Source organism: Rosa chinensis, chromosome 5, assembly GCF_002994745.2.
Source record: "Rosa chinensis cultivar Old Blush chromosome 5, RchiOBHm-V2, whole genome shotgun sequence".
NCBI lineage: Eukaryota > Viridiplantae > Streptophyta > Magnoliopsida > Rosales > Rosaceae > Rosa > Rosa chinensis.
In genome coordinates, this window is record NC_037092.1 from 23,367,658 (window position 1) to 23,382,121 (window position 14,464).

General features: G+C 35.7%; 1 long non-coding RNA gene across 1 annotated transcript; it reads right to left on the reverse strand.

Annotated features, from left to right (window-relative positions):
* Positions 1 to 11,110: 11,110 nt before the first annotated feature.
* On the reverse strand, positions 11,111 to 13,210 carry LOC121049358. Its single transcript, XR_005799714.1, has 2 exons — positions 12,689 to 13,210; positions 11,111 to 12,445 (listed from the first exon to the last, which is right to left on the reverse strand). It is a non-coding gene; the product is annotated as an uncharacterized LOC121049358 (long non-coding RNA).
* Positions 13,211 to 14,464: the final 1,254 nt, after the last annotated feature.

Sequence of the window (14,464 nt, forward strand, 5' to 3'; positions counted from 1 at the left end):
TTGTATTCATACTTGTTTGTTGGATTGAGAATTGGAACTATGGAGCTTTGATTTGAGAACTGTAGAAGTGGGATGATTCCTCCAGATTTGGGTCATTTCTGTTTCAGCATAGAAGATTAGTTTTGCTCTTATTGATATGAAGGACGAGGATAAGATGTTTGGTTTAATTGTTTATAACATGAAGTCGTAGGAACCAGAATGATGAGAATTTGCAGACTTGGATACTGAGAGATTACTCTCTATGGATTGTTAAATTAGTGGAATGGAATTGATACTTTATGTTGTAAAAAAAATTAATAATAATAAGAAGAAAAAGAAATGAAAAAAAAAAAATTAAAACAGAGGTAAATTGGTCATTTCACATTTTTTTTGGGGCCCACGTGCTTGTCACGTCAGCAAACAAACGGAGCTGTTAGAAATTTTTGACGGAAGTATCACGTTGATGCCAATTTAGGTTTTTGGGTATCACATTGATACTTTTGAGAGGTCGGGTATCAAATTGGCCTTGGCAGCATAGTCTGGGGACGGTGATTGAATTTTTCTCTTTAGACTTTCATTTCAACCCCAGACCAACTAGAAAGAGAAGATGTTTCTACCCAAACCCAACCTTCTTTTTACAAGTGATGCTTGGTCCACACTATTATCAATTTATCAACTTACTTCAACATACAGTAAAATTAATTTAAATTTAAAAAAATAAGAAGAAGAAGAAGAAGAAAAGAAAAGCACGGTTTTGAGCAATCTGTGCAATACTGGAATGGGCCATGTGGACAGTATTCAACGAAATAAGGGTTGAGAACAAAGATCAAACAAAGACACAATTTCACTACAAATCTGATTTTCCCTTCTTTTTTTTTCTTTTCTCATTGATTTTCTTGATTATGTGGTTTGAAATCTAACGCCCATTATAGGACTTTTAAATAGCCAATGTATTCACATGTATACAACCCCCTCTACGCCACGTCTACCAGAGATTAGAAACTAGGAATTGAAACTATAAATTGATAAATTTGACATTATTCATCTATTTATAGTGTACTAGTAGGTATTGTGTAAAAAAATTAACCCGATCTGCCATCATTTCGACATCAAACAAAGCGGTCAACCCTTTATACACTTATACTTCCCTCAAGGGAGTTGAACCACTAGGAGATAAACTTACCAAAATTTTTACATTAGTTGATATAGCTCATACCCACAAGAGTGTGAGAGCTGACAGGTCGAAAAAAGAAGTTGTGAATGAGCGGTTATGAGCATATTAGTTTTATTGGTATTGAAGGTTTAGGGTTGACCTAATAGATGAGACTCAAACGATGACAAAAATAGTTGAAATTTTGACCATAATCATTTCTTCTTATCATGATAACACCCAACAGTCGATTTTGGATTTTTGGTAAAATCTATTTCCTCCACCTTGTTGCTTGTCAAAGGTATATTTGTTTTAAACAACTAATAAACAAGTTAGACAACATTATTAGGCATATAAGGATTTTGTACGATCTAAAAAATAAAAATTGGAAATCGATAAATTTGACAATACCCATCTATTTATTGCGTATAAATAGGAACTGTGTAAAAAAATTAACCTGATCCACTGTTATTTCGACATCAAACAAAGCTGTCAACCCTTTATACACTTATACTACCCTAAGGGAAGCTGAACCGCAAGGATATAAACTTCCCGAAATGTTTACATTGGTTGATATAGCTCATACCCACAAGAATGTGAGAGCTGACAAATCAAAAAAAGAAGTTGCGAATGAGCGCTTATGACCATATTAATTTTGTGTTATTTAGGGTTTAGGATTGACCTAATAGATCGTGACCCAAACGTCGACAAAATTAGCTGAAATTTTGACCATAACCATTTCTTCTTATCATCATAACATCCAACGGTCGATTTTGATAAAATCTATTTCCTTCACCTTGTTGCTCAAAGAAGGTATATTTTTTTATACAACTAATAAATAAGTTATACCACATTAGTAGACATATAAGGATTTTGTGCGATCCAAAAAATAAAAATTTGAAATCGATAAATTTGACAATACCCATCTATTTATGGCGTATTAATTGGGACTGTGTAAAAAAACTAACCCGATTTGCCGTCATTTCGACATCAAACAAAGCGGTCAACCTTTTATACACTTACACTTCCATAAGGGGAGCTGAACCACGAGGATATAAACTTCACAAAATTTTTATATTAGTTGATATAGCTCATACCCACGAGAGTGTAAGAACTGACAGAATGAAAAATGAAGTTGCGAATGAGCGGTTATGAGTATATTAGTTTTATGTGGTATTTAGGGTTTATGAATGACCTAGTCGATCGAGACCCAAACGACGATAAAATTAGCAGAAATTTTGATCATAACCATTTCTTCTTATCATGATAACGTCCAACGGTGGATTTTGATAAAATCTATTTCCTCCGCCTTGTTGCTTATGGAAGGTATATTTTTTTTATGCCACGAATAAACAAATTTGACCATATTAGTAGACATATAATGATTTTGCGCGATCTAAAAAAGTGAAACTTGAATTTGACACCATCCATCTATTTGTAGAGTATTAATAGGTACTGTGTAAAATTATTAAACCCTCCGCCGTTATTTAGACATCAAACAAAGCAGTCAACCTTTTATGCACTTATACTTCCCTAAGGGGAATTGAACCATGAGGACATAAACTTCCCAAAATTTTTATATTGGTTGATATATCCCATACCCACGAGAGTGGGAGAGCTAACAGATCAAGAAAAAAAGGCTGCGGATGAAGGGTTATGAGCATATTAGTTTTATGTGGTATTTAAGATTTAGCGTTGACCAAGTAGATCAAGACCCAAACGATGAAAAAAATAGCTGAAATTTTGACCATAATCATTTCTTCTTATCATGATAACATCCAACGGTCGATTTTGATAAAATCTTGTTGCTCCACTTTGTTGCTTATGGAGGGCATATTTTTTTTTTATACGACTAATATACAAGTTAGACCACATCAGTAGCCATTTAAGAATTTTGTGCGATCCAAAAAATCAAAATTGGAATAAAAAAATTTGAAATTATGCATCTATTTATAGAGAATTAATAGGTACTATGTAAAAAAATTAACCCGATCCACCGTCATATCGATATCAAACAAAGCGGTCAACCCTTTATACACTTATACTACCCTAAGGAGAGCTGAACCATGAGGATATAAACTTCCTGAAATATTTACATTGGTTGATATAGCTCATACCCACGAGAGTGTGAGAGCTGACTTATCGAAAAAAGAAATTGTGAATGAGCGGTTATGAGCATATTAGTTTTATGTGGTACTTAGTAGATTGAGATCATAACCATTTTGATTGAAACGACGACAAAAATAGTTAAAATTTTGATCATAACCATTTTTTCTTATCATGATAACATCCAACAGTCGACTTTCATAAATTCAAGTTGGTTATGGAAGGTATACTTTCATATGTCTAATAAACAAGTTAGGTCACATTAGCAGGTATATAAGGATTTTGTATGATCCAAAAATTGAAATTGAAAATCGATAAATTTGACAATACCAATGTATTTACTACAGTCTTAGATACTGTGTAAAAATTAACCCGGTTTGCCGTTGTTTCGACATTGGTCAAAACGGTCAACCCTATATATGTAGATGCGCCCTTAATTTTTGGATTTGATGAAAAACTACGAGATGCGCCAAGTTTGTGAGAATTTTTCGAACAGTCCAGCTATTTATTATAATTTTTTTGAACTCAGGCAAGTATTATTGCGTTGTACTAAGAATATTTTGATACAAATAAGGCTCCTTTTGCGCCGTTTCAGGCTAAATGAACGCGCTGTTTTTACCCTTATGGCTGAGCTACTTGAACATATGTTTTGAGAATTTAAGCTGGAATGCGTAAAAGATTGCAATCTTTCATGTGAATGTTGAATTTTATTGTCATAATAGTCGGAACAAAAATTTTCAAATTTACAAAATGGTCATCTCTTTAAATCAAAAATGATTTAGCAATTAGTTGTTCCATGGTATCTCCATTTACAAAAGACCCTAGTTCCAGTTGTCTCGTCAAGTATCAATTTTTTAACCAATTGAAGATTTAGATTTATAATATAGATATAGAATTGGGCTAAATACTGATTATTATCCTGTAGTTTGAATCCAAAATCAATTCAGTCCTTAAACTTCTAATTTCATCAAAAACACCCCTGCACTTTCAATTTTGATCTAATAGGTCCAATCTGTTAGTTTTCCATTAATTGAGTCCGTTAACTTGCTGACGTGGCTCATATGGGGCCTATGTTTTATGATGTGGTGTTGAGATGGTATGCATAGTCAGTTTAGGAGTGGGTCCCACTATTAGAAATCTATCAAATAAAAAGTTTTTAAACAAAAAACTCAACTATAACTGGAACCTACATCAGAAAATTAACGAATTGGACCTATTAGATTAAAATTGAAAGTACATGGGTGTTTTTGATGAAATTGGAAGTCCAGGGACTGAATTGATTTTGGACCTAAGCCACAGGGTAGTAACTAGTATTTAGCCCTATAGAATTTGAATTTTGCAAACCATTCCATTTTATCAAACTGGATATAGAATTATTATAAATTTAATTTGACATGAGTTTGTTTTCAAGATCGTCTTATCTCTTGTAAACAAAGTTTTCTCTGATTTGCAATTGATTTTCTCTGCACTTCAATGTGATCTATATGTAAACAGAAACCTGGTGTTTGTGTTGGGGTTGAGCTATTACTCACCTCCTTTGATCCAAGCTTACTGCCCTGTTATGCAACTACTCTTCACAACTTCAATCAGATACGTTGCCTTGATTAGCTTCTTAGATCAGTTGATCTTTTTGTCCTGCACTTAATCACACACATACACCAATATATATTTGATATAGAAGTGATGTATAATCACAAAGATACAAGAAGAAGCTGATATTGTTGAGAAAGGGGCTGTAGTATTCTGATACTCAGTCCTCTGTTTCCTTTTGATATTTCTTTGTTCAGATTTTCCTCTCTCTTACTGACTCTAGCAGAGTAGCATGGCTCATATGACAAACCCATGCCATAGACACAAAAGTCAAAGACTCTTAAATAACTTACAACAACTTATTTAACTAGAGTTAAAGAAACTAACTAGCATAAGGTTAGGAAAGTAACTAAGCATTAACTTTAACACTCCCCCTTAATGCTTTGTTTCTTGACTCCCAGTAGCTCCCTGAAATACTGGAACTTTTCTTTTGGCAATGCCTTGGTGAAAATGTCAGCCACTTGATCTTCCGTCTTGCAATATACCACATCAATTTCATTGTCTTCAACAGCATCTCTGATGAAGTGATGTTTGCGAGCTATGTGCTTGGTTCGGTTGTGAAACACCGGATTCTTAGCCATCGCAATTGCAGATTTGTTGTCACAAAGTATAGGAGTAGGTTCTCCTTGCTTTTCACCAACATCTTCCATGATACTTCTCAGCCATATTTCTTGAGAGGTTGCCAATGATGCTGATACATACTCAGCTTCAGCAGTAGACAAAGCAACTGTCTTTTGCTTCTTGGACTGCCATGAGAACACACCTGTTCCAAGAGTGAAAGCATAGCCAGAAGTACTCTTTGAATCATCAACACTGCCTCCCCAATCACTATCACAAAATCCATATAGTTTTGGCACCAGATTTCTTTCAAACATAATACCAAAATCTATTGAACCTTGAATGTACCTTAGTAGCCTCTTTGCTGTCCCAAAATGAATTTGAGTAGGCTTGTGCATGAATCTTGATAGTAAACTTGCAGCATACATGATATCTGGCCTTGTTGCAGTCAAGTATAACAAGCTTCCAACTAAGCTTCTATAAATTGACGCATCCACTTCTTTGCTTCCATCTTCTTTTTGAAGTTTTTCATTAACCACCAATGGTGTAGGAACAGAATTGCATCCTTCCATCCCAAACTTTTTCAGGATAGTTTTTGCATACTTCTTTTGAGATATGAATATGCCATCTTCATTCTGACAAATCTCAATTCCAAGAAAATAATGCAGCAGACCCAAATCACTCATTTCATATTTTTTCATCATCTCTTCTTTGAACTTCTTAATCAAACTCTCATTACTTCCAGTAAAAACTAAATCATCAACATATAATGAGACAATGAGGATGTTAGATTTACCTTCAATCTTGATGTAGAGAGTAGGTTCATTGTGGCTTCTTTGAAAGCCTTTCCCAATGAAATAAGAGTCAATCTCCCCATACCATGCTCGAGGTGCTTGTTTCAAGCCATAAAGAGCTTTCTTCAACTTGTACACCTTTATCTCTTCTCCTTTAACAACAAAGCCCTCCGGTTGATCAACATAGACCTCTTCCTTTAGGACTCCATTTAGGAATGCAGATTTCACATCAAGTTGGTGTAGAGACCAACCTTTTTGAGCTGCTAAGGAGATCACACTCCTTATTGTATCAAGCCTTGCTACCAGTGCAAATGTTTCATTGTAATCAATTCCGGGTTGTTGTGCATACCCTTTTGCAACCAGCCTTGCTTTGTTCCTTTGAATGGAACCATCTGGATTCAACTTTGATTTGTAAATCCACTTCACTCCAATGACTTCTTTGTCACTTGGTCTGTCCACAAGCTCCCATGTGTTGTTCTTCTCAATCACATTTATCTCTTCCACCATTGCTTTCTTCCAAGCTTCATCTTGCATTGCTTCTTCAAAGTTTTCTGGTTCTATGACACAGAAATTGCAGCTTGCATAGACATCATTCAAATCCCTCATTCTTCTAGGAGTTGAACTTGGTGATGAAGATCCGGATGATTGTGATTGTGGACTGCCCATTGGAGTCACTTGTTGTGGAGTTCCTCTAACAACTTCAACTTCATTTTCTTGATTCTCTACCTCTTCTTCCATTTCAATGTTGGGACTTTGGACTGCATTTTGCTTCCAATCCCAAGAGGCTTTTTCATTGAAGATAACATCTCTACAGATTATCACCTTCTTTTTCTTCAAATTGTAGAGTCTATAGCCTTTGCTTTGTGTGCTATAACCCACAAAAATGCACTTCTCACTTGTATCATCAAGTTTTTGCCTTGTTTCTTTTGGAACATAAGCAAAACAAACAGAACCAAACACCTTGAAGTGATTCACTGATGGTTTCCTGCCACTCCATGCTTCAAATGGTGTTTTATCTTCCACTGCTTTAGTAGGACACCTATTCATTAGGTAAACAGCAGTATACACCTCTTCACCCCAAAATTCATGTGTCATCCCCTTCTCATGCAGCATAGACTTAGCCATTTCAACTATGGTTCTATTCTTCCTTTCTGCTACTCCATTTTGTTGTGGAGTATAGGCCACTGTGAGTTGCCTTTGGAGCCCAATGTCTCCACAGAATTTATCAAACTCCCTTGAGTTGTATTCACCACCTCTATCACTTCTCAAGACCTTGATAAGATGCCCACTTTGCCTTTCCACCATCACTTGGAACTTTTTAAACACAGTGAACACTTCTGATTTTTGTCTCAAGAAATACACCCAAGTCATTCTAGAGAAATCATCAATAAAGGTTATGAAGTACCTGTTGCCACCATGAGTTTTTGTCTTCATTGGACCACATACATCAGTATGGACAAGCTCTAATGGTGTAGATGCTCTCCAAGCTTTCCCTTTAGGAAATGATTCTCGATGATGCTTCCCAATGGCACAACCTTCACACACTTCATTGGCTTCTTGAATTGTTGGTAAACCATGCACCATATTCCTCTGTTGTAGTTGCTTCAAACTCTGAAAATTTAGATGCCCAAACCTCCTATGCCAAAGCCAAGAGTCATCTAGAACATCAACCTTCAAAGCCATGTTGCTTGGATATTTGAAAGAGATAGAAAAACTTCTGTTCTTCTCCATCTTGATGGTTGCCACAATCTGCATTTTCTTTTTCTTTTCATAGATTGTGCACAAATTATCATCAAAAAGTACCGGGTAACCATTCTCTTGCAGCTGCCCAACACTTAGAAGGTTTTGATCCAATTCTGGAACCAACAACACTTCTCTTATGAATCTTCTTCCTTTCTTTGTTTCAACAACAAGTGTTCCTCTTCCTTTTTCTTGTACTAGATCACCATTGCCCATCTTAACTCTTTTGATCACAGATTTATCAATATCCACAAGAATGGACTGATTTGCTGTCATATGATTGCTGCAGCCACTATCAACAAACCAAACATTTTCATTTTTCGGTATAGTTGTTGCTTGACAAGCAAAGAACATGTTGCCATCATTGTCTTGCTCTTCGGTGAAGTTTGCTTGATGCTTGCTCAGATCGCAATCCTTTTGCACATGTCCAAACCTGTTACAGTTTTGACATTTTGGCTTTCCTTTAAACCAACAAACACCAATGTGAAACTTTCCACAAGTTTTGCATTTCACCATAGCACTATAACTTGGACTACCCTTTTCTTCATTGCTGTTCTTCTTTTCCCACTTCTTGTTTTTTCCTTTCCAATTCTTCTTAGGCACATTGCTTTTGCCTTGAGAAGAACTAGGTTGATCAGAGTTCTTTGAACTAAGGCTAAGTGTTTGAAAGGCACTCTCCATTACACTTTCAGCACGCTTATTCAACCTTTGATTGTAGGCTTTTAGAGAACCAATGACTTTTTGAACCCCTAAGGTTTCAATATCTTTTGTCATATCAATAACAGAAACTATGGAATCAAACTTCTCCGATAAGCTAATAAGTATTTTCTGAACTACTCTCTTATCTTCTAGAGTTTCTCCATAAGCTTTCATTTGGTTCACTATATCTGTTAGCCTAGTGAGATAATCTTCAAGAGATTCACCATCTTTCATTCTAGTATATTCAAAATCTCTACGTAAAGATTGAAGTTTCACAGCTCTAACCTCAGTAGTACCTCTGTACTCTTCGTCTAGAACATCCCACGCAGATTTTGAAGTCTCCTCATTTGAGATTCTGGGGAAGATTTCCTCTGAGACTGCTCCATGGATTATTGCAAGAGCTTTAGCATCCTTCTTCATGTTTGATTTCAGCTCCATCTTCTGAGCTTCTGTCAAACCTTCTGTATTTGCAGGATTATCAAAACCATCTTCAACTAGATACCAAATATCATAGGATTTGAGGATTATCCTCATCTTGATTCTCCAGAAATCGAACTTTTCTCCAACAAATATTGGAGTTCGAAGATCACCACTTGAGCTTGAACTTGCCATGGTTGATTCTTCAAGAAACTTGATTAATTTCTCCTTCTTCTTTTTTCAGAAATCACAGCACCCAGCTTAGCCTTGATCAAACTAAGCTCTGATACCAGATGTTGGGGTTGAGCTATTACTCACCTCCTTTGATCCAAGTTTACTGCCCTGTTATGCAACTGCTCTTCACAACTCCAATCAGGTACGTTGCCTTGATTAGCTTCTTAGATCAGTTGATCTCTTTGTCCTGCACTCAATCACACACATACACCAATATATATTTGATATAGAAGTGATGTATAATCACAAAGATACAAGAAGAAGCTGATATTGTTGAGAAAGGGGCTGTAGTATTCTGATACTCAGTCCTCTGTTTCCTTCTGATATTTCTTTGTTCAGATTTTCCTCTCTCTTACTGACTCTAGCAGAGCAGCATGGCTTATATGACAAACCCATGCCATAGACACAAAAGTCAAAGACTCTTAAATAACTTACAACAACTTATTTAACTAGAGTTAAAGAACCTAACTAGCATAAGGTTAGGAAAGTAACTAAGCATTAACTTTAACAGTTTGCTCGATTAAGTTGCTGGTTACCTCCATTAAAGCCTGCTTCTCTAGTTACAAAAGACAAATCATTGGTTTGCCGTTGACACTGTGTTTAAAAACAATGAGATTGTCGGGTGTATTTTCGTTGTACTTGAGAGCGTCTTCAGTTTCAAGTGTTAATCTATTTCTTGTGGTGAATATGTTGGAGGTCTAACTATAATATTCTTCAGTATTGCAGAGGAGAAGCATGAAACAAGTACTGGTGTAGTGGTGTCAGGAGATGGAATTGAATTTCGTATGCGGACCATATATAGTCCGCCTCAACGGTGGAATGTCATGTCGAGGATTTGTTGAAGCTGCAACAACTCAACAAGAGTTCCTGGCCAGCGAGAAGGTTTGTTCTAACTACTGTGTTTAACTTATATCATTGTATTTGCTCGTGCTTTTGGAAAATTTGCTTTCAAGTGTTTCTAGCTATTGTGTTTAACTTCTTTCATTGGCATTCCAACAATGGCAAAATATTTTTGGTATTTTGTGTATATTATTTGTCTGACAGTCTAGGCACATATACATTGAGGAATCGAGGATGACCATTTTTCATGTCATATAATACACTTTGTCTACACAACCATTAGAACCATATGCTCTGAAGTGGTATATAATACATCAACTTACTTGGAGGGTTTACATTTTATAGTTGTAGCTGATATATTATAGAGAAGAAAGAAGAAAACTGAAAAGGGAAAAGGTCATTTTGTCAATATGCTAATTTCACTAATACAGATATATGTTGATTCATTATGCTTCTGATAAACCAGACAAGTATATTAAGCTGTGTTTCTTCTGGTTGCAGAGAATACTTGGGCAGCCTATCCCTGAGTACATTTCCAACGCAAACACACTATGTACATTCCCAACCTGGCACAGACCATGTACAATTTCATCAGTGGTTAATCCTAGATAAGTAGACAGTTTAGTTAACTCATTAACTAAGCTAGTTATTGATGGACTTTAGGTTGCTGGAACTGAAGACTGTTTGACAACATTCTCAGCTTGCTTTGATGCAAAATACCACATCCGATCAAGTAGGACTGGTTGAGAAGTAGCAGCTTGCTTTGATGCAGCATTTTTGACGTAGCATCCTGGCATGGCCACTGAATGGAAAACTATGATCATGCATGCCTTTCCAAATAACTTGCAATAGTGTAGAAACTAGAAACCACTGAAGTTTTTTCGGGATTGTAATTTTCTACTGCTACTTAGCTTGTGTTTGATTATTTTCATTTAGTGTTGCTTCATAGTTGTTGTTTCATATTAGGCGAGCATACATGAGTTTCCTTTTTGCAATGTTAAAAGATAAAAGCTTGTAGATCACAAACGAGTTACATTGACAATTGAGGCCTTATGTTCCATTGATTGAATTTGACAACAATAATAGCATATATCTGTTACACTTGGGCAAGACTAGCCTGTCTTAGCAAAGCACATGTAAAAATTAGAAATATATAATTACACCAGTGAGAACATTGTAAAACATAGCAAATAAATTATCAAACAAGCAACTGTCTCTTGAAAACAAATCCTATTTGCCTCAAAAGATTCCCAGGCCTTGTAGAAGACAAAGTGGAACACAAATTACACCTTGCTCCTTCATCTGCAAAGTTACCCTTTTTATGTGATAAGCAATCTGGACCTCCTTTGCCAAGGTAAGCATGTGTGTGAAGGATTTGATAATGGTATCCTCTGGGTCCAAACTTGTATAGCAATGCAGTCCTCTGCACGTTTTCGTTATCATGCTTTCCTTCGTACTCCACAGCAAGCTCATAACACCATTCATTAATTGCTCAACTAATGATACTCATTACAGTAACTTTCAGCACAGACCAATAACACTTGGTTCATCAAATGCATCCTTGTGCTAATCACCACAATGATATTTAATTCAAGCACCATTCCTTAATTGCTCAACTAGTAACACTCATCACAGTAACTTTCAGCACAGACCAATAACACTTGGTTCATCAAATGCATCCTTGTGCTAATTACCAAATGATATTTAATTCAAGCATTACCAACCCGAGATAATGTGCCCACTTTGTTTTTTCATCCATGTCATGTTTAAAGCACCTCTTCAAAATATAAGATCTTTAGAATTTAATTTACCCCGGCCACTAAAGGTTCCAGGTCCTAAAGTCTAACCATTGCAAAGAGGCAGCATCATGTATGCCTAGGAAGTGATACTAATGTCTGGAGCACATAATCTTATTTATTCCATAAACTAGGAGTACATTCCTATGACACTGACTCTGGCACTTGCTTTGCAAGCAAATCATCAATGATAGAAGTCCATTCCATTACTTTGAATGTGCTCATTAACTGCCTAACTCTGGTGATGATACAACTGTGATAATTTTGATATATTTGTGTTAATTTCTTATATGGAATATATTTTTACATCACCAATAATGCAATCCAACCATTACAAGGATCTTTTCATGTTTCTACCACTCTGCAAAACAATAGGATATATATTTTCTGCTCTTGTTCTATACAAATAAGGTTTTAAAAGAATGAACACGAACCAGAATAAGAACAACTCACGTATGTTTTTGGTCATCATTTGTATAAGATGGTTTAAAGAGCTCTACTGCTAAGTATAAGGTGATCTCAAATCCTGAAAATGTAATGCACTGCACAAGTTAATAACAGACCTTCAGTTTAACACGATAATAGTATTAACAAGATATTAATACTATTACAAAACAAGCCATCTAATCAATTAAATAAATGACATAAACTTTGATATTTTTGGACTGAGATAGAAAACAACCCAAAGAACTCAATTTTCATAAGATTATAAACGCGCCCATATAGGTTTCACCAATCTTTTGAAATAAAGGACCAACAGATATAATATGTAAGCAGAAGAGTACCTTGAGACTATCAGAGAAGAGCAAGATCTGATGTATATGAACCCCATCAGAATTAGATGCTACTCATGGAATGGGGTAGTCATTGTTCCCATGAAGCCCAAGACTTTTAGAAAGTGAACTAAGATTTCCTTATGCTGCAAACAATCAAGCCAACAATATCAAACCCAAATTCCAAAGCAAAGTACGGGACTGGGATAACCAGGAAAATATCCTAAATAAGAATCACCACATCCACTGATTATAACCCTCAAAACACATAACTTCAAATCTGATTCTGTGTTAAAATGTCTATTCTAATTCTACCATTGAACAGCTCTATACGAATACTCAAATACAATGTTAGTGAACATGGCACTGTTAGTCCTTTAAAATATGCCTAACTATAATAATTTATTTCTGCTAGGTGGACTTTAGGATGATTAATCTGGAGTCAAGAAAGTTAATCTAGAGAAACTAAAGGCAGAGAGCATGGCAATTGTGTGAGCAGTAAAAAGGAATTATCATGTTGTCTCTCTGATACACATAATTAACAACATGGTTAAGGCTTAGTTTGGGATTGCTGTGCTGTGAGGGGAAGCACTTCCGAACTTGCTGTGAGAGGAAGCACTTCCGAACTTGCTGTGAGGAGAAACAGTTGAGGTGTTTGGTAAACTGTTTTTAAAAGTGCTGTGAGGTCCAAAAGCAATTTCTAGGTGTTTGGTAAGTTGCAAGGCAAAAGTGCTTTGGCTGGGTATAATTACCAAAATGGTCATACATGCTCAGATATGCTACTAAAATACTTAATTTTGTTTTTTGATTATGTAACCATACCAAATTAAAAAAAAAATCTCTTGTATTATTCTTGTACCCTTGGTTGGACCAAATAAAAGATTTACTTTAAACCCTTCAATATGCATATTATGTTTTACTATTACACAAAATCTCGTCTAGAATATTTGGATTAATTTCCCAACCATAGTTCAACGGGAACCATTACACAAAATATATTAAAGTCACTTGAAAATTACAACTAAATGCTAAATAGATGCATTCATTAGACTTTGTGCAATTGCATTTCTTAGCACCTCCATTTCTTGTCTTCCTGAACCATCTCCATCATGTTCATTATCCTCCATCTCTTCACTAGTCTCTTCACTTGAGTAATTTCCACTTTCATCAAAATCAATATCTTGTTGAGCATATCTTCTTATATAATTATGAAGAGCCATAGTAGCAATAACTATCTTCACTTGTTTTTCATAAGGAAAATGTGGCATATCACGTAAAATACTCCATTTCTTTTTCCATACCCCAAAAGTGCGCTCAATAACACCCCTTAGTGAAGAATGTGCATGATTGAATATTTCTTTATGACCGGTCGGTTCATCACCTCTACGAAAATGTGGAAGGTGGTACCGCTCACCTTTATAGGGTCCTAAATAACCCTTCATTTGTGGATATCCTGCATCCACCACATAGTATTTTCCTGAAATTAAAAATTATAAAGAATGATTGATCTTAGTAAAATAAAAGATAATAAGTTATTATTTGTGTAATTCCGGAAAAATAAAATACCATTTGGGGGTTTAGGAAAATTCGATCGAGGATTGCGTAGAGCTGATAAGAATACTCTACTATCATGGGCGGTGCCTTCCCACCCTGCACATACAAATGTGAATTGAATGTTGAAGTTGCAAATAGCCAATACATTTTGGGTGGGTATCCCTTTTCTTCCAATGTATGGCACTTGATCACATGGAGATATCGAAGCTTGGACATGAACACCATCAATAGCGC